Raw genomic sequence first — 23,262 nt, forward strand, 5'->3', positions numbered from 1 at the left:
CGAGTTATGCTGGCGAAGGAGCCGAGGATGAGGGGAGGCTGCCTGGGCGCTGGTCGGACTCACGGTGCTGTCCAGGTGGCTCAGGCTTCTCCCATTAAAGAATTCCCTACCATTAGTCTGCTCCATGGTCGAGCTCCTACCCAGTGTGACACGGCTGCCTGCACCCCACAGACATGCTGTCATTTGACAGGGACTATCACCTGCCGTTTCTTCTTGCAGAACAAAGAAAAGGGAGGGAAGGAAACTTGGAGCTCCCGGGAGGCAGCACGCACTTGGCGACACTTCTGCTAACACAGCCGCCGGACATGAAACACTTCCATCACTTTCTCGAAGCAGGAGAGGCAGAGAAGGGTCACATTTTCATCTCCCCAAGTTTTCAGTAAGAAAATGTTTTTTCTTAATCTCCTGCCCTTTCCATAGGTCTCAATGCTCTCAAGTTACCAATTTTTCTATGATTTCTGGAAATTTTAAGTCTCTCTCCTCTGCTGAGGGCTGGTGTTGAGTCTACTGGCAAGAGACTTTTTATAAAACTTTAAAAATGCATTAGAAATGGCAACATTGTGGGGACTGGGGGTAGGGGAGGTCCGTGCACTCCGCAAATCTACACAGGAAACACGGCAGACCTGAGTTCAGAAGTCTCTCCTTGCACAGCGATCCCTTGACCTCTCTGAGCCTCAGCTGGGCACTGTAAAATGGCGGCAATTTTAAGTGCATCACAGGGACACCTTGAGGAATGAATGAGATGACAAGTGTGAAGGCTGAGGTAGGACCCGGCCTGCACAGGGCTCTCCCCGTCATGTTAGCCACCTTGGTCCCCACTATAGGCTACTCCTCTGTGACTCTTGTTTGATTAGCTCCATGCAGCTGTTGTGGGTTCTCTGCCTAGTTATTAAATTTTCAATGAGCTTACTTTATCTTATACTCCCAGCACAAGTAGGGCTCCATCAGGAGTGAATTTGCTTTGTATCGTTCCCACTAATGTGGGCATTTGGGTGTTGCCCTGGTCTTTAAGCCGGCAGCTCACAGAGTGGAAGCTCTGTTCTACTTTCTTTGTATCTCCTGTCATGTGGCCACTCGGCACATGTGTCTCTGAACTAAACCTGACAGAGGAGGGGTTTGCTTAGTGGTGATGAGAGTGAAGGAAGCCCCTGACACTCAGTGGGTACCCATGGTGGGCCACTTCTGAGCCTCAGGAGTCCCATCGGTACAGGGATAATGGGGAGTATCGCCCAGGGCTAGTTTGAGGAATACATGCCTGGTATAGAGTAAGTGTGTAGTAAACTGTAGGTGTTATTATTTGTAGTGGTTATTTTTATTTTTAACGTGTAAAGGCTACCCATTTATCTATGTCAGATATTCCTAGTGCTTTCATTATAATCTCATGAGATACGATTTCTATACAGACAACAGTATGGTGGATATTGGAGGGGAAGAGGGATGGGGTGAGGTAGAAGAGCGAAAAGGGGGTCACATAAATGGGGACAGAACAATACTTGGCATGTGGTGGTGAGCACACAATGCAATATACAGACGATGTGTCACAGATTGTGTACTTGAAACTCACATAATCTTATTAACAAATGTCACCCAATAAATTTAATACAATTTTTAAAAAGAAATCATTCCTTATAAACAGTGGCTCCAATATGGAATGAAGATTGTGCTGTGGCCACTTCAGGAAGCATTATCCCCTGTGCAGGTTATGAACTAAATGCATGTAAATTGCTCACTTTACCCTTCAAAGAAACTGCTTAATGCCAGTCAATTATTAGAATGTTTACCTGCACATTACAGAGCAAATGGCATAGTCAGATATATTAATATAAGCAAACATCTAATTAGCCTTTAAAAGTTAGTTTATGCACGTAGCAATGATTTGTATTATTAAAAACAAAGTAGCTATTATTCCTTCTAGAAATTCTATTAACTGTCAAAGAATACTTCAAAGAGGTTCTCATTTGTTCATTCCATAGATATTTGAGTGCCAGAGGATATATGAAGATGAGCGAGACATGCACTCATGTGCACATGGACCAACTATGTCTTGCTCATATCCTCTGTGACTCACCGGGGCACACTGGGAAAGAATGTATAGTACGATGGGGCAAGCGAAGGGAGGGGAGGTAGCGGGTCAGGCTAAGCTCCGTGATGACCACCATGACCAGAGTCAGGCCAGGGAGCAGTACTAGGCCCTCAGGAGTTGCCAGTGGGGAAGTGATGGGATCAGTTTTCATGTTAGATCACTGGGAGGATGTGGGGTGGGCTTAGCGGTAGGGAGAGGGGTTCTGCTGAAGCAGGGAGAAAGCTAGAGAATTGCTTCTCAAAAGTGTTCCGGCACCTGCATCACCTGAGAGCTTGCTGGAAATACAGATTCCAACTCCACTCTAAATATGGTTTTATTGATTTTTAGAGAGCAAGGAAGGGAGAGAGAGAGAGAGAGAGAGAGAGAGAGAGAGAGAAACATCGATGAGAGAAGAACATCATCCACTGGCTGCCTCATACACATCCGCTCCTGGTGATTGAGCCCCCAACCTGGGCATGTGCTCTGACCGGGAATTTAACCAGCAACCTCTTGGTTCTTGGGTTGATGGTCAGCCACTGAGCCACACTGGCCGGGTTCCATCTCTACTCTAGAGCAGCTGAATCTGAATCAGCACTTTATTAAGGCCCCCAGTAATTTGTATCCACACTGCACTGAAAGACTCTAGAAAAAGTGTGGGACTGAGCCAATGTGGGCCAGTGGCATTGAGGATAGAAAGGAAAGAATTTGAATCCTGTTTAAGTATCTTGTTCACTGAACAGTGGAATAATATAGCAGGAAGTAATTGGAGAATTTTTTGCCAAGGTCTCTCTAGAAGCTGTTGTGTAAATGTACATTTTGAGCCATCAGATATGTAAATTAGTTTGTGACCCAGAAGTTATTAAGAAGTCCTAAAATGCACTAAAAGAGAACGTAAAAGATAAATTGCCTATGCAGGGCTAGGTAAATGCCATTTGAGTAGATAGTTTGAAGTGAGTGGGTCTTTCTTACCTTGTTCTAATAGCCTTATGGGTATGTAATGGCCTTGGGGTGTAGGGATTGGGGGCCGTGGATGGATAAAAAAACAGGACCAGTGAATGGCTGACAAAGCCTTGGGGGGATAACCTCTCCTTTTCAGAACATCTCCACTCATTAGACTTTCACTCACTGAATGTTAACCCAGGCACTGGGAACTCAGAGATAAACCAGACAGAAGTGTAAACATGTCACAAACTGAGAGCGTTTGAACAGCAAGTGCCTGGACATGACGTGTGCAGCAAGGACAGAGTACTCAGCACCTGGCGAAGCTTTGGCAGGTAGTAGCAGGTAGTTCTTGAGCACTGGGTTCTGCACTAGAACAACCCAGACTCCAAAGTCATCCTCCTGGGGGACCTTGGGCAAGTCCTGTGACTTCTTTGTGCCTCTGTTTCCATATTGCAAAACAAGAAAGGAACAGTTCTTAGGGTGCTTATCAGGAAGAGAAGAGCCTATGTGTGTGAAATGGTCCATAAAGGGTAATATGATGATGATCACCATCACCATCATCACTGTTGTTATGTTATCTTTAACTTTGTTTTTATTCTTGTGAGAGATACAGAAGATATAAAACACATTCTCAGCTCTCAGGAAATTTCCTATCTAGAGAAAGAGGACACACCCATGGGAGATGGACCACTGACAACAGAAGCTAAATATGAGTTATCAGAGCTCTAAGCTCTGATGGAAGGTGTTCTACATGGGCTGGAATGCCCAGGAAAGGCTTCTCAGGAGAGATGCTGTTGAGGCAGAAAGGGGAGTGAGAGTGCAGTGTGGCCTACAGTCACACCAGGAGGAGGGCAATAGCAGTGGAATCCTACAGATTTGAGGAGAGAAGGGTGACAGTAGCCTTTGGCCCCAAGGCCCTCATTGTGCCCCCAGGAAGCAGGCCAGAGGGTGGAGGTCATCTAGCTCTTGCTCAGGGTCACTCAGCAGGTGATTGTGCTGGGGCAAGAGCTCAGTCTTCAGCTCCAAGCTAGTGCTCCTTCTCATCCCACAGCAGTGCGTCTACTTAACACAGCACGGCCCGGGAGGAGCTCACTAGTGCCTGGCGTGGCTAGATTGTGAGCCAGATGAGCAAGGTGGGAAGAAAGGAGCCTTGGGTTTTGAGTCTGGTCAGGGATGAAATTCAACCTTTGTTACAATCAGCAGAGTCCCCTCTAACCTGGTTTTCCTCCTGCTTCTCCCCTCCCTCTATTTCCTTCTTCCTCTAGCTTCTGGTGGTTTACTGGTGATCTTTGGTGTTCCTTGGCTTGTTGATTCATGACTTCTACCTATGCCTTCATCTTCACATGGTTTCTCCCTGTATGCGTGTGTGTGTCCAAATTTCCCCTTTTCATAAAGATGCCAGTCACATTGGGTGAAGGGCCCTGTTTACTCCAGTATAACTTGATCTTAACGTGAGTAATTATATCTGTAAAGACCTATCCCCAAGAAAGGTCACATTTGAGGTTCTGGGAGTTAGGACTTGAAAATATGCCTTTTTGAGAGACACAATTCAACCCATGACACTGGCCACACACCACTGTGGATTCAAACATGTTATATACATAACCACTTAGACCAGGTGAATGATTGTGAATGCTAGCAACCTCCCAGGTGAGATATTTAGGACAAGAATATTTAATCTAGTCTCAAATATAGGTCTATTTGGATTCACTTTTGAGGATCCTGTGTCCACAACAGTGCCATGCTTCCCCAGATTTTGTGTGGTGCTGACCAGTGCTCTGTGTTGGGGTGTGTGTGTGTCTTTCTGGGCAGAAGTTCTCCTGGGAGGGACAGCAACTTGTATAGAGAGAGTCAAGCTCTGTCTGTGGTCTTAGTCAGCTCATGCTGCTATAACAAATTATCATAGCCTGGGGGGGGGGTCTTAAACAACAAACATGTATTTCTCAAAATTCTGGAGGCTGAAAGTCCAAGATCAAGGTGCCAGCCAATTGGGTTCCTGGTGAGAGCTCTCTTGCAGATGCTGCCTTCTTGCTGTGTCCTCACATGGTAAAGAGATGATCCCTGATGTGTCCATTCTCATAAGGGCATTAATCCTGCTTGAGAGGGCTCCACTCTCATGACATACTGACCCCAAAGTCCCCATCTCCAAATACCCTCACACTGGGGAGGAGAGCTTCAGCCCATGAATTGTCAGGGCGTCTGCTCTGTAAGGCTTTGCTTTTTCCATTCTGCCCCACTTCTTCTCCTTATCCTTCATGTCGACCTTTGTCACATGGGCCTCTACTTCTGGTCTCCTTTCTCAACCCTGGACCCAGATGGTTTCCATTCCATCTTCTGCCAGAATCTCCTTCTCCCCCAGCCAAGGTCTGAAGTTGCCTGTGCACCGTGGGGCCGTAACTGGCAGGAGTAGCTGGTGTGGGAGAAGAGGGTCATGGGGTTCCATGCTGGAGGGACAGTGGTGCCATTCCAGTGCCACCTCCTGTGTGCTGTGTGTAGGGTCTGACTCTATGTTCTTGTTTTAAAATCCCTTTCCTTGTCGGTGATGCCCCTTCTTTCTCTCAGTGGCTCCATGCCTTCATGCTCCTGGGCCTGTGTCAAAACCTCTCCTGAGAAAGAAGACACGGTCAGTTCTTCACCGTCAATGCCACGACAAGCCACAGGATTCTGCTTTCTCAGCCTTCTCTCTCATTAGGGCCTGGAAGGCTCTCTCCCTGTGGAAGTTTCTGAGGTGGGGTCTGTGAGACGGGCCTGTGACCTGAAGGTGTGTCCATGAGATTGATGGGCTGAGCACATACGGAAACACAAATGCAGAAGACATGCATAAGTGCAGACCTGCAGGGAGCAGGAGAGGGACTGAATGGGAGGCAGCAATTGGGTCTGGTGGGGGAATCTGGGAAAACTGTCTGGGGGAGGTGGCAGAGGGGCAGACAATAGCTGGTAAAAGATAAAGGTCAAGAGTGGTCCGTTACGTATTGGAGCTGGAGCTAAGAGTCTTGGTAGGAAGCCAAGTGTGGGGATCAGGAGAAGAGTTCTGAAGTCCACACAGAGGAGAACTGGTGATGAACCTGCTTATGTTCACTTTGGTGCCCAAGTGTCCTTTGCCACCTGGATCTCATCTGCATTTCCTACAAGTCCTCCCTTTTGCAAGCCCTTGCAGGACCTTGGTGCAAGTTAGAGTGAAATGCTTCATCTTGGCTGACTTGCCCCTGCAGGAACAAAGTGTGGCCAGCAGATGGCATCTCTGTGAATTGAAAAAACCATGGCAAATGACTGAATTTTCGATTCCCTTGGTGCCTTCAGCAGGGCATCCCAGAGCAAGACAGCCTTGTCCACACCCTCTGAACCCCAGCCTATGGACCCTCTGGACCCATCACCCCCTTTCACAGTCTTTACACGCACTGTTCTTTCCTTCTGGAGTTCCTGCCTCCCTCTTTGCAAATTCCAACTCATCCCTCCAGACTCATCATGTGTCCTACCCTTGGTGACACTTTCTGACTTTCTGAGGCAGAAGGAGCGATCTGTTCTTTGAGTTCCTTCATGCACCACAGGGCTGGGCACCACTCATCGCCAACATATTCGAGGCCAGTCCTGGCCGCCCTACAAGAGAGGATGGGTGAATTGGGCAACATTCTTCAAGGCACCATCCTGTGTCTTCTCTCTTTATATTCTCTGCCACCAGAGAGGTGAGTAAGGTAAATACCCTTAACTCCATTGGGTAGAAAACAAACTAATGGTCAAAGAGTCCGCAGCCTGCTGGAAGCCCAGTCTACCTTTATAGTGTCATCTCCTGCAGGAACCCTACATCCCCTAACTCATACATAATCAAGTAGGATTCCTCCTGTTTCTTGGAAGGCTCTGTGCTGCCCTGCCCCTATGCCTGTAGCCATGCTATACCCTTTTCCTGAATGCTTTTCTCACATCTTAACTAAGAACTAATCCAAGTTTAAGGGCCAGCTCGAGTGCCATCTTCTGTACAAGGATATCTGTAATTTCTGGACCCAGAAGTCTTCGAAGTGCTTGTTCAGTACTTGAACTGCATTTTTCCCAGAATCGGTAGTAAGTGTGCTCAGAGCTCACCCTGCCTGAGAGCTGGAAGTGATGGGTCCCTGTTTGTCATTGTGCCGTTTGGGCTGCCGAGGGTGGTGCCATCGGCACAGTGAGACACACTGCACGTGCTCACTGGGCTGGAGATTGCTCATGCAGGTTCAGTGCACTCGCTTGCTACTTCACTTAAGTATTTATTTCCCACATCTTGCCCACTTCTTTCCAGAAGGGGTTAAGGCAGCATATCTCACTTTGAAGTTGTTAAATGAGTGACTCAAACTATTTCATTCAAGACCCATAGTAACAAATACATTTTGCATTGTGATCCTGTATATACACTTTTTTTCTCTGGAACTAAACTTTTCCAAAACAGCGTCTCCACTGACAAGGTACAATACACTCTAATATTTTTCTAGTAAATTACATTCTGCTTTAAAAATACCGGTTGTGACTTGATTTCACAACCCGGATCATGGCCCTCAGTTTGAAAAACACCAATTGAGACAACCAAGGAGCAGGATTCTGGGGAAACATTGGCAGTGGGCGGACATGAGTCCTGTCCTTGGATATACATGGGGAAGTTTGGTAGAGGCTGGGTCAGTGAGGAGGTGTCTGGACCTGGATGCAGATGTGTTATCCTGGAGTCAGGTGTGTGGCCATGAGCAGCAATGAGGGTGGATGCTCTCACATATTTTCACCTCCCATTCTGTTCCCTTTCTGTCATCCAGGACCCTCCTGCTGCCCCCTGGGTGCCCCCTTTGAGACCAACAATGGCAATGTCCTTCCTTTCTACCTCTCCACATCTGTTACTCCTCCCACTACCCCACACTCCTGTCTGCACCAAAGACTGTGAGGAGGGGAGGGGTATGTTTTATCCGTCCTTACATCCGCAGCACCTGCAGAGTGCCGGTGCATAGGGGCTCAGTGCACCTGGCTGCATAAGTGGGTGATGAATATATAAATGGTGACTGTAGCATCAGAGTCCTGCTGAGTGAGGAGTTCCAGGGCTGCTGACTCCGGTGCCCTCAGGGGTCAGGCAGGTAATATTCCTGCATGAAGCAGGGCATGTGGGAGGCAGAAGGCGCCACATCCATGCAAGCCCTTGGAAGGCAGTGTCTCTGTACTACTTTCCTGTTGCTGCTGTGAAAAATCACCTTAACAGCAAGCCTAATGGCTGAAACACAACAGAGATTTATTCACTTACAATTCTGGAGGCCAGATGTCTGACTGAGTCTTCAGACCTAAAATCTAGGTGGTCGCAGGCCTGGTTTCTTCTTGAGAATTATTCCTTTCCTCCTCCAGATCCTGGGGGCTCCTGGTGTTCCTTGGCTTGTAGCCACATCACTCCAATGGCTAGCTGTGTGGTCACAGGGACTTCTCCTGTATCCTTCGTGTAAAGATCCTTGTAATTACGAGCAGGGCCCACTCAAAATAGCCATGATAATCTCCCCATCTCAATAGCCTTAATCATAAATTCAAAGTCATTTTTGCCATATCAGGTGACACCCCGCAGTTTTGGATTAAGACCAGAACATCTCAGGGGATCAGTCTTCAGTGTACCACACCTGGCTGAACAGAGTCAGAGGGAAGGTTGGAGCTGAGAGAAACTGGACATCCTTCTGGTCCAGTCTTATTACTACAGTCTCAGGAAAGTGAGGACCAGGGCAAGGGAGTGACTTGCCCATGGTCATTTGCTGCTCTGGAGCAAGGCCAGGATTGCATTTCAGCCTTTGCCACTCCCACAGCAGCTGCTCTTCAGCCAACCTGGGGCTCTGATGTGTTTCTTTGCCATGCATCCTCGCGGTGGTATCGAAAATGCCAGACAAAGATTCAGCACTTGTATTTTCCACCCTAAAAGTCAGACATGTTGTCAGTTATTTCAGGACTTTTGAAGTTGAACTAATACATGGAAAGCTGGTATTACTTTGCACAGAGATGGTGCCTCCTGCAAGTCTGGAGGATTTTTAAAGTCCCTGTGAGCTGCCAGAGGCACCTTAAAGAAATGTAGGTACTCCTGCCTCCTAATCCTATTAATTATTCATGTCTTACTTTCCATTCAACCTACTCATATCCCAGGTACTTCACACATGTTTTTTCTTGGTTGTAATCATGCAGTTCAATAAATCCAAAGAAGGTTATAGTCCTCATGTGCAGAAGGCCCAAATCCCTTCGGTTCTGCATAGGAAGGGATTAGGAGGTTTAACATTTTCCTTCTCACTTGAACCAGTGTCAGAAAAGAAATATAAGAACTAACTTAGGAAAAAGCATTAGGGAAGATGTGATTTTGGTCAGTCCCATAGGATACCTCGCCCAATGTGCCCCTGGATATTTGTGAGGGGCAAGTCCTCCCTAATGGCGTCTCTGAATGGGCCCAAATATCCAAATCTACTTTAAAAAAACCAACATGACTTAGTCAGTTTCTATTGATAGATAGGTGAATAGATAGGATTATTTACCCATACATATGTAGATCTATATAAACACACACACGTGTATATGGACGTGCCTATGGGTGTGTGTACTTGTGTGTTCCTGTATGACCCTTTTAGAACAATGCATTTCATAACTTTACACTAATCACCTCTGTGATTAGCAAAGGAGAGTAATGAATGTGGGAAGAGTCCCTCATAACATTCTGGATGTGGGGGACTGCTCTTGTTTCTTTTGTGATTCTTCTCAAGCCCATCAATTGACAAGGCAGGTGAAGGCTCAGTGTACCTCCTGGCAAATGTCTCCATGGGAAAGGGAACCTCCCTGACAAGAGCAAGGGGTTTTAAGCAGGTGTCTGGGAGCCAGAGGAGGACTTAAAATGTTTGGGCTACATCCCCATGGACAGCAGAATCAACCATCTCTGTGATGGTGTGATTATTCCTTTGTGCATCTTATGCTGCCCTGATCACTTTGAACATTTACAGGAATTGGTTACGCACTTACCTTTTTTTCCTACTAAATTGGAGGTTCCACACTGGACTTACCTCTGTTTTTCCTGTCTAAGAACCAGGCACCCACCACTCAACAAATACTTGTTGACTGCATCCTTTGCTTGAAATTTCCCTGTTCTGAGGTTTTTATGTTTTACCTTTTATAGTAGCCAAATATCAGGATTTTCTGTAGCAGAAAATGCTAATTAAATATCCATAACAGCCAGTAAGGGTGGCACATGAACCCCAGTAAAGAGGGGAGTGAAAGACAGTGGGGGGCGCTGGGTTCTGGGGCACAGAGCATGCTCATCGATGCGAATGAGCATCACTACTCAGCTCCAGCCAATGTGGACATTTGTGAATAAGGGCTTAGTATTTCTAGATCATTCTGTTTTTCAAAAGAAGCAGTAAAATACCAATTTTAATGTAAAACTGTCTGGCTGAGTTAGGTCTACAGACCACCAGCTGGAGAAATTTTCGTCTAAAGCCACCCTCTGACTGATTAACCAACCAATCAATTCTGTATGTGGAATAATCCAGTGCACTCTTTTTTTTTTCTCTCCCTCAAAAATATTTAATTTTGTTCCAGGAGTGTTGTCAAATAATTTCCTTCTGTTGTGCTACATTCATGACTAGCTCTGAAATGACTTTCTTTCTTGTGAAATGATCATTTGGGAAAGTAAATTGAAATAAAATTATTATAAATAACTTGTATTAGTTTGCAACTAAGTTGTTCATATTTAACAAATATTGCTTGCTAAGCAGATAATGGATTCTACACAGGACCCAAAGATGAGTTAAAGCATTGTATACATATTGTGTATGCACAAATGTAATATCTTGGGCAACCAGTCAAAGCTATACAAAGGGATACATTTAAAAACATATAGCTAAGTCAAAATGTAGTTCTAGAAAAATGTCTAAATAGAACACATAAGGACAGAAAAAAATAAAACTGAGAAATAAAGGACAAAAAGAACAAGTGGAAAACAAAAATTAAATTGGTAGACTTAAGCACTAACATATCAATACATAAATCCAATGTAAATAGTCTAAAAACATCAGTTAAAAGGCAGACATTGAGAGTAGATCAAAAGTATGGCCCAGCTACCTACTGTATAAAAGAAACTCACTTCAAATATAATTATTTAGGCGAATTGAAAGTAAGAAGATGGAAGATGATATAATGATACAAACATTAATAAAGAACAGAAGTGGCTATATTAATATTATATAAAGTACACTTCAGAATGCAGAAAGTTGCCAGAGAGAGAGGGGCATTATCTAATGATGAAAGAATTTCTCTAACAAGAATATACAACAATTCTAAATGTGTATGCAACAAGCAATTGAGTTGAAAAATCTAAAGCCAAAACTGATAGAAATAAAAGGAGAAATAGACAAATCTACAATAATAGGTAGAGACTCAACATCCTTATCTCAAGAATTAATAGAACAGCTAGTCAGAAAATTAGCCAGGATATGAAAGATTCAATAATGCCATCAACCAATAGGATCATGAGAGCATTTATAAAGTTCTTCACTCAACAACAGCAGAATACACATTCTTTTCAAGTGCCCATGGAGCATATGCCAATATAGATCATATTCTGGGCCATAAAACACATTTAAAACAGTTGAAATCTTACAAAGCATGTTCTCTGACCACAATAGAATTAAATTAGACATTAGTAACATAAGGATCACAGGAAAATATCCAGGCACTTGGAAATGAAACAACACAATTCCAAATAATCCATAATTCAAAGACAAATCTCAAGAGTGATTTTAAAAAGTACGTAGAACTGAATAAAAATAGAACATATAAAAATTTGAAGAATGCAGATAAATCAGTGCTGAGAGGAAATGTCTTAAATCAATATATAAGTTCCTACCGCAAGGACCTAGAAAAAGAAGAGCAAAATTAAACAAAATGCAAGCAGAAAAAAGGAAATAATGCTGAGAACAGAAATCAATAAAATAGAAAATAAAAAATTAGAGAAAAATCACTGAAACAAAAAACGTGGTTCCTTGAAAAGATCAATAAAATTGGCACACCTGGAGAGAGAGAGAGAGAGAGAGAGAGAGAGAGAGAGAGAGAGAGAGAAAGTGCACACAAATGATTAATATCAAGAACGAAACAGGAGATATCACTACAGACTCTGTATACATCTAAGGGATAATAAGAGAATACTATGAACAACTCTACACACATAAATGTGACAACTAGGTTAAGTGGATCAATTCCTCAAAAAATAAAAAATATCAGAACCCATCCAATATGAAATAGATAATTTAAATAGCTCCGTAATTATTATGGAAATTGAATTCATAATTTTAAAACTCCCATAAAAAATCTCCAGGCTCATATAGTGTCAATGGAGAATTCTATAAAATGTTTAAAGAAGAATTAGTACCAACTTTACATAATCTTTTCCAGAAAATAGAAGAGCAGGAAACATTTTCAACTTGTCCTATGAATCTGGCATTTCCTTGCTACCAAACCAGAAAAATACATTATAAAACAAGAAAACTAGAGTCCAACACCTCTCATAAATATAGATGCAATAATCTTTTTTTAACCTACTTTTTGGTTTTTTATTTTTATTTATTAATTGAATTTATTTGGTTGTAAATATTCTGTTAGACATTACTAATCTTTAACAAAATATTGACAAATAGAATTCAGCAATATGTTAAAAAATTATACACCATTGTCAAGTTGGCTTTGTTCCAGGGGTACGGATTAGTTCAATATTCAAAAATTGCCAAAGTCATCCACAATATTAACAAGCCAAAGAAGGAAATCACATGATCATATTAATTGATGCAGAAAAGCATTCGACAAAATTCAACCTTCAATCATGACAAAACTCTTAGAAAAGCAGAAATAAAGGAAACTTCCTAAACTTGATAAAGAACATATATTTTTAAAAGACTATAGCTAATATTTTGCATAGTCATGAGAGATTTACTACTTGCCCCCTAAGATTAGGAATAGGGTAAGGATGTCAACTTTCACCACTCGTATTTAAGGGAGTGCTGGGAGTTTTAGTCAGGGTAATGAGGCAAGAAGAGGAAATAAAAGGATACAGATTAGAAAGAGATAAAACCATCCTTATTTTCAGGTGACACGATTGTCTATACAGAAAATCCCATGGAATACAAAACAAAAAACTTCTAGAACTAAAAAGTTCATCAAGGCCACAGGATACAAGATTAATAAACGAAATGTATTGTATTTCTAAATATTAATAATAAACATGTGAAAACTGAAATTAAAAATACAATACCATTTACAATCACTCTAAAAAAAATGCTCTTTCAACAATAAAGATAAATTTAAAAAATGCTGAGGTGTAAATCTAACAAAATTTGTACATGATTCGTATGCTGAAAGTTACACAGCAGTAATGAAAAAAATTAAAGAAATTCCAAATAAATGGGGAGACATACTGTGCTCATGAGTCGGAAGACTCAACATACTTAAGGTGCCAATTCTCCCCAAACTTATATATAGGTTTGATGCAATCCCTTTGAAATCCTAGTGAGATATTTTTTGTAGATCTACTAGTAGTCAAACATATTCTAAAAGTAATGTGGAAAGGCATAGGAACTAAGACAATTTTAAAAAAACAAGAATAAGGTAGAAGAACTCAGCCTCCCTACTTTCCAGGCTTATTATATAGCTATAGATAGTGTGGTACTAGCAGACAAATAAACACAGATCAGTGGAACAGAATAAAGAACTGAAATAGAGCCAGACAAATAAGCTCAGTTGATGTTGGGAAAAGGTGAGAACGCAATTCAATGGAGGAAGGATAGACATTTCAACAAATAGTGCTAGAACACTTGACACAAAATGACTAAGACTCACACCTTATACAAAAATTAATAGAAAATTGATCATGAACTTAAATGTAAAACATAAAACTATAAAACTTTTAATTTAAAAACAGCACAGAATTGTCTGGATCTAGATAGGACTAAGCAAAGGATTCTTAGAGTTAACACCAAAAACAAGATACCTAAGAGAAAAAGTCGATACAATGTACTTCTTCAAAATTGAAAACTTCTATTAAGAGACTGAAAAGAAAAGCTACAGAGTAAAAGAAAATATTTTCAAACCACATATCCAACCAATGTCTAGTGCAGTGATGGCGAACCTTTTGAGCTCGGCATGTCAGTATTTTGAAAAACCCTAACTTAACTCTGCTGCCGTGTCACACATAGACATTTTTTGATATTTGCAACCATAGTAAAACAAAGATGTATATTTTTGATATTTATTTTATATATTTAAATGCCATTTAACAAAGAAAAATCAACCAAAAAAATGAGTTCACGTGTCACCTCTGACACGCGTGTCATAGGTTTGCCATCACCGGTCTAGTGTGTGGAATATATGGACTCTTCAAAAAAACATCAAACAATCCAATTAGAAAATGGCTAAAAGACCTGAAAAGACATCTCACAGATGACATATATACAGATGACAAATAGTGAAAAAATGCTCAATAGCCAATGTCATTAAGAAATGCAAATTAAAACAATGAGCTACACCTTCACGCCCATTAGAATGGCCAAAATCTAAAACACTGACAACACCAAATGCTGGGGAAGATGTGAAGCAACAGGAACTCTCAGTCATTGCTGGTGGGAATACAAAATGGCACTGCCACTTTGAAAGACAGTTTGGGAGTTTCTTATAAAACTAAATATAGTCTTACATATGATCCAGCAATCAAGCTCCTTAGTGTTTACCCAAATGAGTTAAATTTTTATTTCACAAAGAAATGTGCACATATATGTTATAGCAGCTTTATTCATAATTGCCCAAATCTGTACTACATCCGGAAAATAGAATATGATTCAATGCTTAAACAACAGGACTATTAAGCCACAAAAAGACTTGGAAGAACCTTAAATGCAAGTTGCTAAGTGAAAGGAGGCGATCTGAAAAGGCTGCATACTGTATGATTACAACTCTAGACCTTCTGGAAAAGGCAAAACTCTGGCGACAGGAAAAAAGATCAGTAGTTTCCAGAGTTGAAGAGGGAGAGGAAGAGGAAGAGGCAGAGAGCACAAAGACCTTTTAGGGCAATGAGACTATTCTGTATAATACTATAACGGCGGATATTTGTAAAAACCCACAGAATGCGCAATACCTAGAGTAGACTACAGAGTATGGGTGTAAATTATGTAATTTAACTATAGGCTTGTGGTGATGATGTGTCATTATATGTTCATAGGTTGTGACAATGTAGGATTTTGATAGTGGGAGATGCTGTGCATGTACAGAGTGTGTGTGGGGAGAAGGCGGGGCAGGGGGTATATGGGAACTCTATGTCCTATCTTTTCAACTTTCCCGTGAACTTAAAAATGTTCTAAATGTAAAGTCTATTAAAAGATTACATATATATGTATATTCAGCATCTAAATTCGCCATTAGAGAATGTAACTTAAAACTACAATGATGTATTACTACACTCAATCTCAGAATGGCTAAAATAAAGATGAATGACAACATCCAATTCTGGCAATGATGTGGAGAAAATGGATCTTTCATACATTGCTGGTGGGAATGTAAAATGGAAAACATTTTGGCAGTTCTTAATAAACTAATCCTGAAACTACCAGACAATCCTGGGCATTCATCCCAGAGAAATGAAGACCTATATGTCCACACAAAACCCTGCAGAGAAACAGTGACAGCAGTTTTACTTGTAATAGCCCCAAAGTGGATGCAACCCAGCCATTCTTCAGCAGGTGAACGATTAAACATGTGGTACATCTGTGCTGTGAAATACTATTCAGCAGTAAAAAGGAGCAGATTATACATCTATGCCACAACCTGCGTGAATCTCCAGAGATTAAGCTAAGTGCAAAAACAACCCCAAGAGGTTGTATACTGTTTTATTATAAAACATTCTTGAAATGACAAAATTCTAGAAATGTAGAAAGAGATTAGTGATTGCCAAAGGTTAAGGGGAAGGAAGTGGGAGTGTAGTAGGTGTGGCTATGAAAGGGCAACATGAAACATCCCTTGGTGTTGGGATTTCTGTGTCTTGTGATACTATTCTATAGTTTTGCACGATGTCACCACTGAGGAAAACTTGATAAAGGATATATGGGCTCTCTCTGTGTTGTTTCTTACAACTGCTTGTGAATCTATAATAACCTCAAAACAAAAAGCCTAATTAAAAATACAATTTGGTAAGTTAAAAAAGACTGCTGACTATTGCATACTGTGAATATTCTACAATTTATTCTGTCAATTTTTACTGTCTTATATTTAGGTGCAATAATCTTCTTATTTCAGAAAGCACTGGTATGAATGCCTTTGTAGCTAAATGTTGGCACATATTCTTACTCATTTTCTTACGCCATATCCCTAGAAATGGGATTACTGTTCAAGGGCTATGCATTTTCCTCACACTTTTATGGCCCCTTTCATCCAAAATAGAGAAAGATTCAATATTTAGAGGCTTTGAAGTTATGTAAGCATTTAAGATGTTTACCAAAAGAAACATTTTAAATGATGCTGGTCCCCTCTGTATGCCTCTTGAGCAATTGAGGCATAGAAGATAGCTAATGCAGTATAATAAGCACATTTTAATGACTTTTGATAAACATTTCAAAATGTTTTCATTTGAAAAATGTGGATCATAAAAACTCTTACCTTATGGGGTTGTTGTGGGAATTTAACACATGGAAAGCGCTTGGAAGAGTGTTGGCCGCTAAAAAAGGCTTGATAAATGTTCGCTGCCATTCTGATTAGGATTCTGGCTGGATCCAGAAATGACACAGTGATTTCTACCAGCCTGTAGGGGGAAGCCATTGATTCTCATCCTTGCCAACACTGGGTGTTATTATCAACTATCTCCATCTTTGCCATGTTTTGCTGTTATTTTAATTAGCATTTCTTAGATTATTAACGGATTGGAACCCATTTTTCATATATTTATTGGGCATTTATACTTACTATTTTGTCTATGTATGTTCCTAGCCTATTTCTCAATTAGGATATCTCTTTGCTGCTTTGAAGAAATTTTTACATAGCAAAGGCATTAATCTCTCATATGTGGTGAATATATTTTATTACTTTGTTTGGCTTTTAACTCTTTAAATTATGTTTTGTGATACAAAAAGTTTTAAAAGCTTTAGAAAGTCATACTTGCCAAAATTTCTTTATGGATTTGCTATTAATGATTTGTCTATAAGAACTTTCCTCATAAGGAAATTGTACCATCCTCTTTATTTTTCATGTTTTGTTTTCTTTCTTTTTTTTATATTTTATTGATTTTTTACAGAGAGGAAGGGAGAGGGATAGAGAGTTAGAAACATTGATGAGAGAGAAACACTGAACTGCCTCCTGTACACCCCCCACTGGGGATGTGCCTGAAATCAAGATACATGCCCTTGACCGGAATCGAACCAGGAACCCTTCAGTCCACAGGCCAATGCTCTAACCACTGAGAAACCGGTCAGGGCTCTTTTGTTTTCTTTAATTTTTATTGAATCTTAGGTGCAAAGGATTGCTTGATCAAGATACTGTCTTCATTTGCACATGCTTGGTCCTCGTACATGCATTCATTCCCTTGATTTAAAAAATGTAAGGAGTATCCAATAATCAGGATCTTAAAACAATTTACATTCTTCTGTGTGATTTGCCTTCATCCTAGCTCCTCCTTCTATTTATTTGAGAAAAACATTCAGAAGTCTGTATTGATTCTTTTTATTTGTGTAATTTCATCTTATCTATATGCTTTCTGAAGTATACAGTGTATTTAAATTGTTTTATTCTTATAAAAATGGTATCATGCTGCATGTATTCTTCTGACACTACTTACCCTCCTACCCCCATTTAACATTATGTTGTTCAGCTTAATCCATACACCTGGGTCTCATGGGACTTCATTTTGATTGCAGTATAGACTCAGTTGTGTCCATTTACCACTGTGCTTTTCATACACTTTCTCCGACACATGGACATTTAGGTCACTATTATGCCTAGCACTGTTCTAAATTCACATATGTATTGTTTTCATGTGTATAGGTGGAAAGATTTCTGTTGGGTATACACCCAGGAGCAGAATTGCTGAGTTATCATCGTTTCCTTCCAGAAGCATTGTTTAAGAGACTCTGTGGGGCCACACCCTCTCCAACACTTAGTATTACTAGACCTCTAATCCCCCGCCCCCAACTGAATAGTTAAATAGCATCAGTATGGGTATTGGACAGAAAATGGTATTTTATAATGTCCTTGCTTTGCATGTCCCTGGTCTCTCCTTATGTTTACTGACTTATGTGTTTTCTCTGCTGTAAGATGCTTATTTGTGTCTTTTGGTCATTTTCTTTTTTCATTTTAATCTGTACAGTTAAATCTTTAGCAACATGACATTTATTTTTGATCAATGTGTATATTCACTTACCTTTTTTTTTTATAAACAAGTGAATAGTATGTTTTTCCAACAACTATCTTATTTTAGAATATTCCTCAAGAAAGCTTGTAGTTGTTTGCCACATATTTTCTTCACAATCTTCCTAAGTTTGTAATAAAGATCTTAGGTTATGCTGACGACAAATAATTGTTGGTCTTCCTTATGGGGTTGCCTTAGCAGGGTGCAAATAACCATATAGGCTTGTCTGGGAAGGTGCCTCAAACACGGTTCTGCTGGCAAGCCCTGCGAATGCAGGTGGAGACAGTCTCACCTGGGACAGCCAGCTCGGCTGCTTCCTCTTCCAGACCCGGCACATATCAGGGGCTGGGTCAATGCTTGTCGGTTCACGTAAGATGAATAATGCAGCAAACGATCTCACTAATTTCACTCTATTGCACACCTTTCTCTCTATGAGCTCAGTTATGCAAGCAAAACATTGTGACATTGGGCCCGGTGCTAACTTTCCACACGTTCTTTAAAGCATATCATCAAGTTAATCTTCTCCTTGAAAAAGAGACCTTCACAGAGGAAGATAGATGTAACACCCACATATATGCATTTGCATAATTTAAACAGACCTTCTATTTTAAAAAATCTAGTTTGGCTTTGAGGGGAAAGTGTCACCTTTGGATCCTGTGGTCTCCATGGCCAGGCAGGAAGGCCATGGAAAAGGCTTGCTATTTGAAAGCTACGCGCAAAGTCAGTGCCCTGGTGCTGACCAGCACTTTCGGGAGAATCAGCAGACCCAGGGAGTTGGTCATGGGTTCTAACAAGCTTTGTATCCTGGAATCCATATTGCAGAAGGGATCGGAATCTCCGGAAAGCCACATCTGTGTGCTCTTCGCCAGCCCTCAGCAAGAAGCCTGAATGCAGCATGTCATTATGATTAATTGTGGGTAATGAGGGTCTTACGAACCCAAGAAAGAGAAGCGTTTGTTTCTCTCCTGCTACAGTTACAGCCCCCGATCTGTTTTCAAGCGCTCTACAGAGGCAATCCAAAATAGAACAGGACTATTCTGTAGCCATCCTTTACTTCCCTGCCAGGCGTTTTAGTAAATTAACACACACGGACCGTTAGGGACTTTGTGATCTCTTTCAAGGATGTGATAGAGAAAGGGTGTCCTGCCTCAAAGAATCTACATAAAATCAGGCTGCAGGAACCTGCCGTGAATTCTCAGAAAAGCTCATTGGCGTCTGAGGTCACATACACATAGGACAATGATCATAGAAGCAGGTTGAATAAAAGAATTCTTTTATGGAAGCGGTGGTGTTCTGGTCATTCTCTTACCTACCAGAAGGTGGTGCAAACTCACTGCCGATACCTAGAGGAGGCCGGCTTTCTTTTCTCCAGCGCTGCTCTGCAAGTACAGTAACACAGGAAAAATCACACACACACACACACACACACACACACACCACCCTCCCATTTAAAAACAAATTAAACAGACTGAAGATTTCATCTTTAAAAAAACAAATAACTCCCCTTCATGTCCTAGAACATCTGTCAACTTATTTCTTGCCGGGCTCAGTTGATGTGGGTCAATCTAACAAGCAACACAAAACGAGCCTGGGTGAAGATTTGAGGGAAATGATTTTTAATATCTTAATGTGAGGAAATTAACAAGATAGGGTTTGTAATGCCTTCGGACAAACCCCACATTCAGGAAACGGCCTTCTTGGAGACTCTAACACACAGCAAAGAGTGGCGAAGGGGACATTCATCTCATTCCATTTGAAAATGCTCATTGTGTTTTAATGTTTGGACATTTTAAATCTCTCTGGGACGGAGCCCTCCGATTTCCCTTTTGCGTGGCAGACGGTGCATTTTTGAAATGAAAATGAAACCTTCCCCCAGGAAGCTATAAGAGCAGAAGACCCAAAAAGAGTGTTTTAAAACAAACAGAAACAAAAAGAAAACAACAACGTTATCATTAACCGCAGAAGTAGCGAAGCCCCTTTCCTGCGGGAGGGGCGCCTCTGGCCGCAGGCCCCGGCCTGGAGGACTTGTCCGATGATGTGTGTGATGGTGGCCGCTTTTCCCGGCAAGGAGCGTGTCTGTGGAGCTGTGACATCCACCTGGAAGGGAGAAAGTTTTTTTTTTTTTTTTAATTTATGATTTCAGTATAATATCCATTGGGCCACTTTCATAAAATCCTTTCCTAAATCCTCCCAGTTTCCAAGACCATTCGGTCTAAACAGGGAAAGAGTGTTTTTGGATCAAAACAAAACAAAACAAACAAAACAAAAACAAAACAAAAAACCCTCAGTCTTTCTACGTAGAAAATAAAACAAAGATCCAAAAGAAAGCTGGGACGTTTTCCCATCAGAATTCCCAAAGACAACGCCCTCAGACTGTGGCCTCAGAATTCTGGGCGAGTGTTGATTTTTCAGCCCGAAATCGAGCCTTGTTTTAGCAAATGTTACAGGGGGAACGACATATTTATTTTCCCCTAACTAAAAGCTATCTTTAAAAAAAAAATTAATTTGCTCCTCAACTTGCTGGATTACAGTTTCATTTAACTTCGGGACCCTGCCTTGTAATTAGTTTTTCCTGATCTATTTCTTGGAAGTTGGGGGTGGGGGGTGGGGGTGGAAAGAAAGGAAAAGACTAAAAACTAAGCTTGTAGGTTGCAATTAAAATATTTTCCTTCATCGCGCCTGGCAGGAAAAGAACCAGCAGCAGAACCCAGGGCGGCGCGGGGCCCGCACACGTCCTGCTCTCCGATCCCCAAACCCCAAGGTCTTTTCTGAAAAATCTCGGGGCTGATTGGGAAGCCAAGGGCTTGCGCAGAAAGAAAGTCGCTGCAGTTTATCTGGGAGGGAGATGGGGTCTTGGGAAGGAAGCTGGGGGTGACGAGCAGGTCGGTTTCGCTGAGCAACTTACTGGGGCGCTGCCCGGCCTGGCGGCGCCGGCACCCCTCGGCGCACCTGCACAGGCCGCTCGGCACCCCTTTGTCGGGCGCTCCTTTCACTGCCCCCCGCTGGCAGGGAACCCCACAATGACACCGAGTCCCACTTTCTGACGCCTCTCCCCCAAGGACACACAGTGTTGGGGGGCTCGGCGCGCGAGAAGATGAAAGAGTTTTATGTTAAATGCGCTACGCGTCAAGGTTACACCGCGTTCCTTTCAGCGAAACTGCAGAGCGGATCTCCATTTCCTCTTTCACTGCTTCCCCCAAAGAAACTTTCTTTCTCTTTTCTCCCCCTGCCCCGACCCCCGGACTTGGGGAGAAAAGTGCTCGCTCACAGCTCCCCCTCCAGCCCCGGAGCCGCGTTTAAAGGTCGGAGTAACCGTCCGGGGCCGGGCCGCGCGGGGCGCGGGGTCCCGGGCGCGGCTGCGAGCGGCTGGGCTGGGGGGCGCGTCCGAGCCCCGAGAAGCCGGCGGCAGCGACTGCAGGCGGAGGGCGGCGGCCCTGCTGCGGGCGCCGGCTCCGGGCAGCGACAGGCGCCCTCGCCCCGGGGATCCCCGGGGTCCTTTCGCGGCCCTGGCTCCCCAGTGGGGCCGACCCCTCGCGGGGAGCGCGGCGCGGGCGGCCTTTGTCCGGCGCCCGGGTCCTCGCGGGTGGCCCGGCCCCCGCCCGCCCCGTCCAGGCCGCATCTCTGTCGTGCCCAGACCGACGGAGAAAATGAGCGCAAATAGCATTTTGCACTTTTCTGCCACTTTAGCGGGAATCGGAGGGGCCTGGAGCGAAAACCGGAAAGGCTGGCGGCTTTTTAGGGCCCGCGAGCTGAAGTCCGGCACCAGATGGCTGGATGCACCCGGCCCGGCCCCGGCCCCCGACGGGCGCACAGCGCCCTGCAGACAGCGTCGCCGGGCCTGGGCTGGGAGCGCCCCGCGGCTCCTTCACTGGCTTCCAGGCGCCTTTCACTTTTTTTTCCTCCAGGAGTTGATATTAGACAGGCATTTAAAAAAGTGGTGTCATTCGCAATTAAACAAAAAAGTAGTGCTCTTTGAGCGCCAGGGACACCTCCCTTCCCGGGGAGGAGACGGGCGGGGGCGCCGGGCCAGGTGGACCATGGTGCAGGGTTAAGCGGCGTCAGACCTCGAGAAGGGCCTCACTTCCTCTTCGTTTTGTCGCCCTTTGTGTTACATACGGGGGCCAGCGAGGTCTGCCAATCACTCCCATTTCTCTTTCTTGTTCTATGAAAACAGGGTCGTCACAGCAACAGGGACATGACAGGCTGGTATCTCTCTCGAGCTCCAGGGGGCCGCTAATAGGATTGAAGCAAAAGATCAAGCGAATGGTTTCCTATTTTAGGCCGTGATCTCTCCGCGCTGCTTGCATATACATGGGCCTCGCAGGACCAGGAGGCGACTTTTCAACCCGGGAAAGAGGAGCCCGTTTTGTAGCAGGGTCTAATTCAGAAAGCCCTATGGGATCCACCCGCCCCCACCCTCCGTCCTCATCCGCCCATTCCCCCATTTGAGCGGAGGGAAGGAGAGGTCCCCTCCCTTTGGATTTCATTCACCACCCCTCCCCCAACGCGGAAGGTGTCGTTTCCTTTCATTAATTCACTTTAGCAGCTCAAAGTAAATACTCCCTTTGGAGGGAACAAAGACTCCCCTTTTTTGGTATTCAGTTGAAGTCCTTGGTGGGATCAGAAGTTTGCACATCTTTGGGAGAAACTGGCCTTGGAGTGCTTTAGCCTGACACCCTCACCTCCCACCGCTCAACACAGACCTACAAGAAGCAACCTAAAGAGGAACGAGGGTTCTGGCCCCCAGGCCTTTTATGTTCAAAATGCAACCTGAGGTCGTGGGCGCTCCGGCCTGGATGTGTGGGTGGGTGTCCTTTATCTGTGTGCTTGTGGAGCGGAGAGAGGAAGCAAACGAAATGAGGAGGGGGCG

This window comes from Myotis daubentonii, chromosome 7, assembly GCF_963259705.1.
Source record: "Myotis daubentonii chromosome 7, mMyoDau2.1, whole genome shotgun sequence".
NCBI lineage: Eukaryota > Metazoa > Chordata > Mammalia > Chiroptera > Vespertilionidae > Myotis > Myotis daubentonii.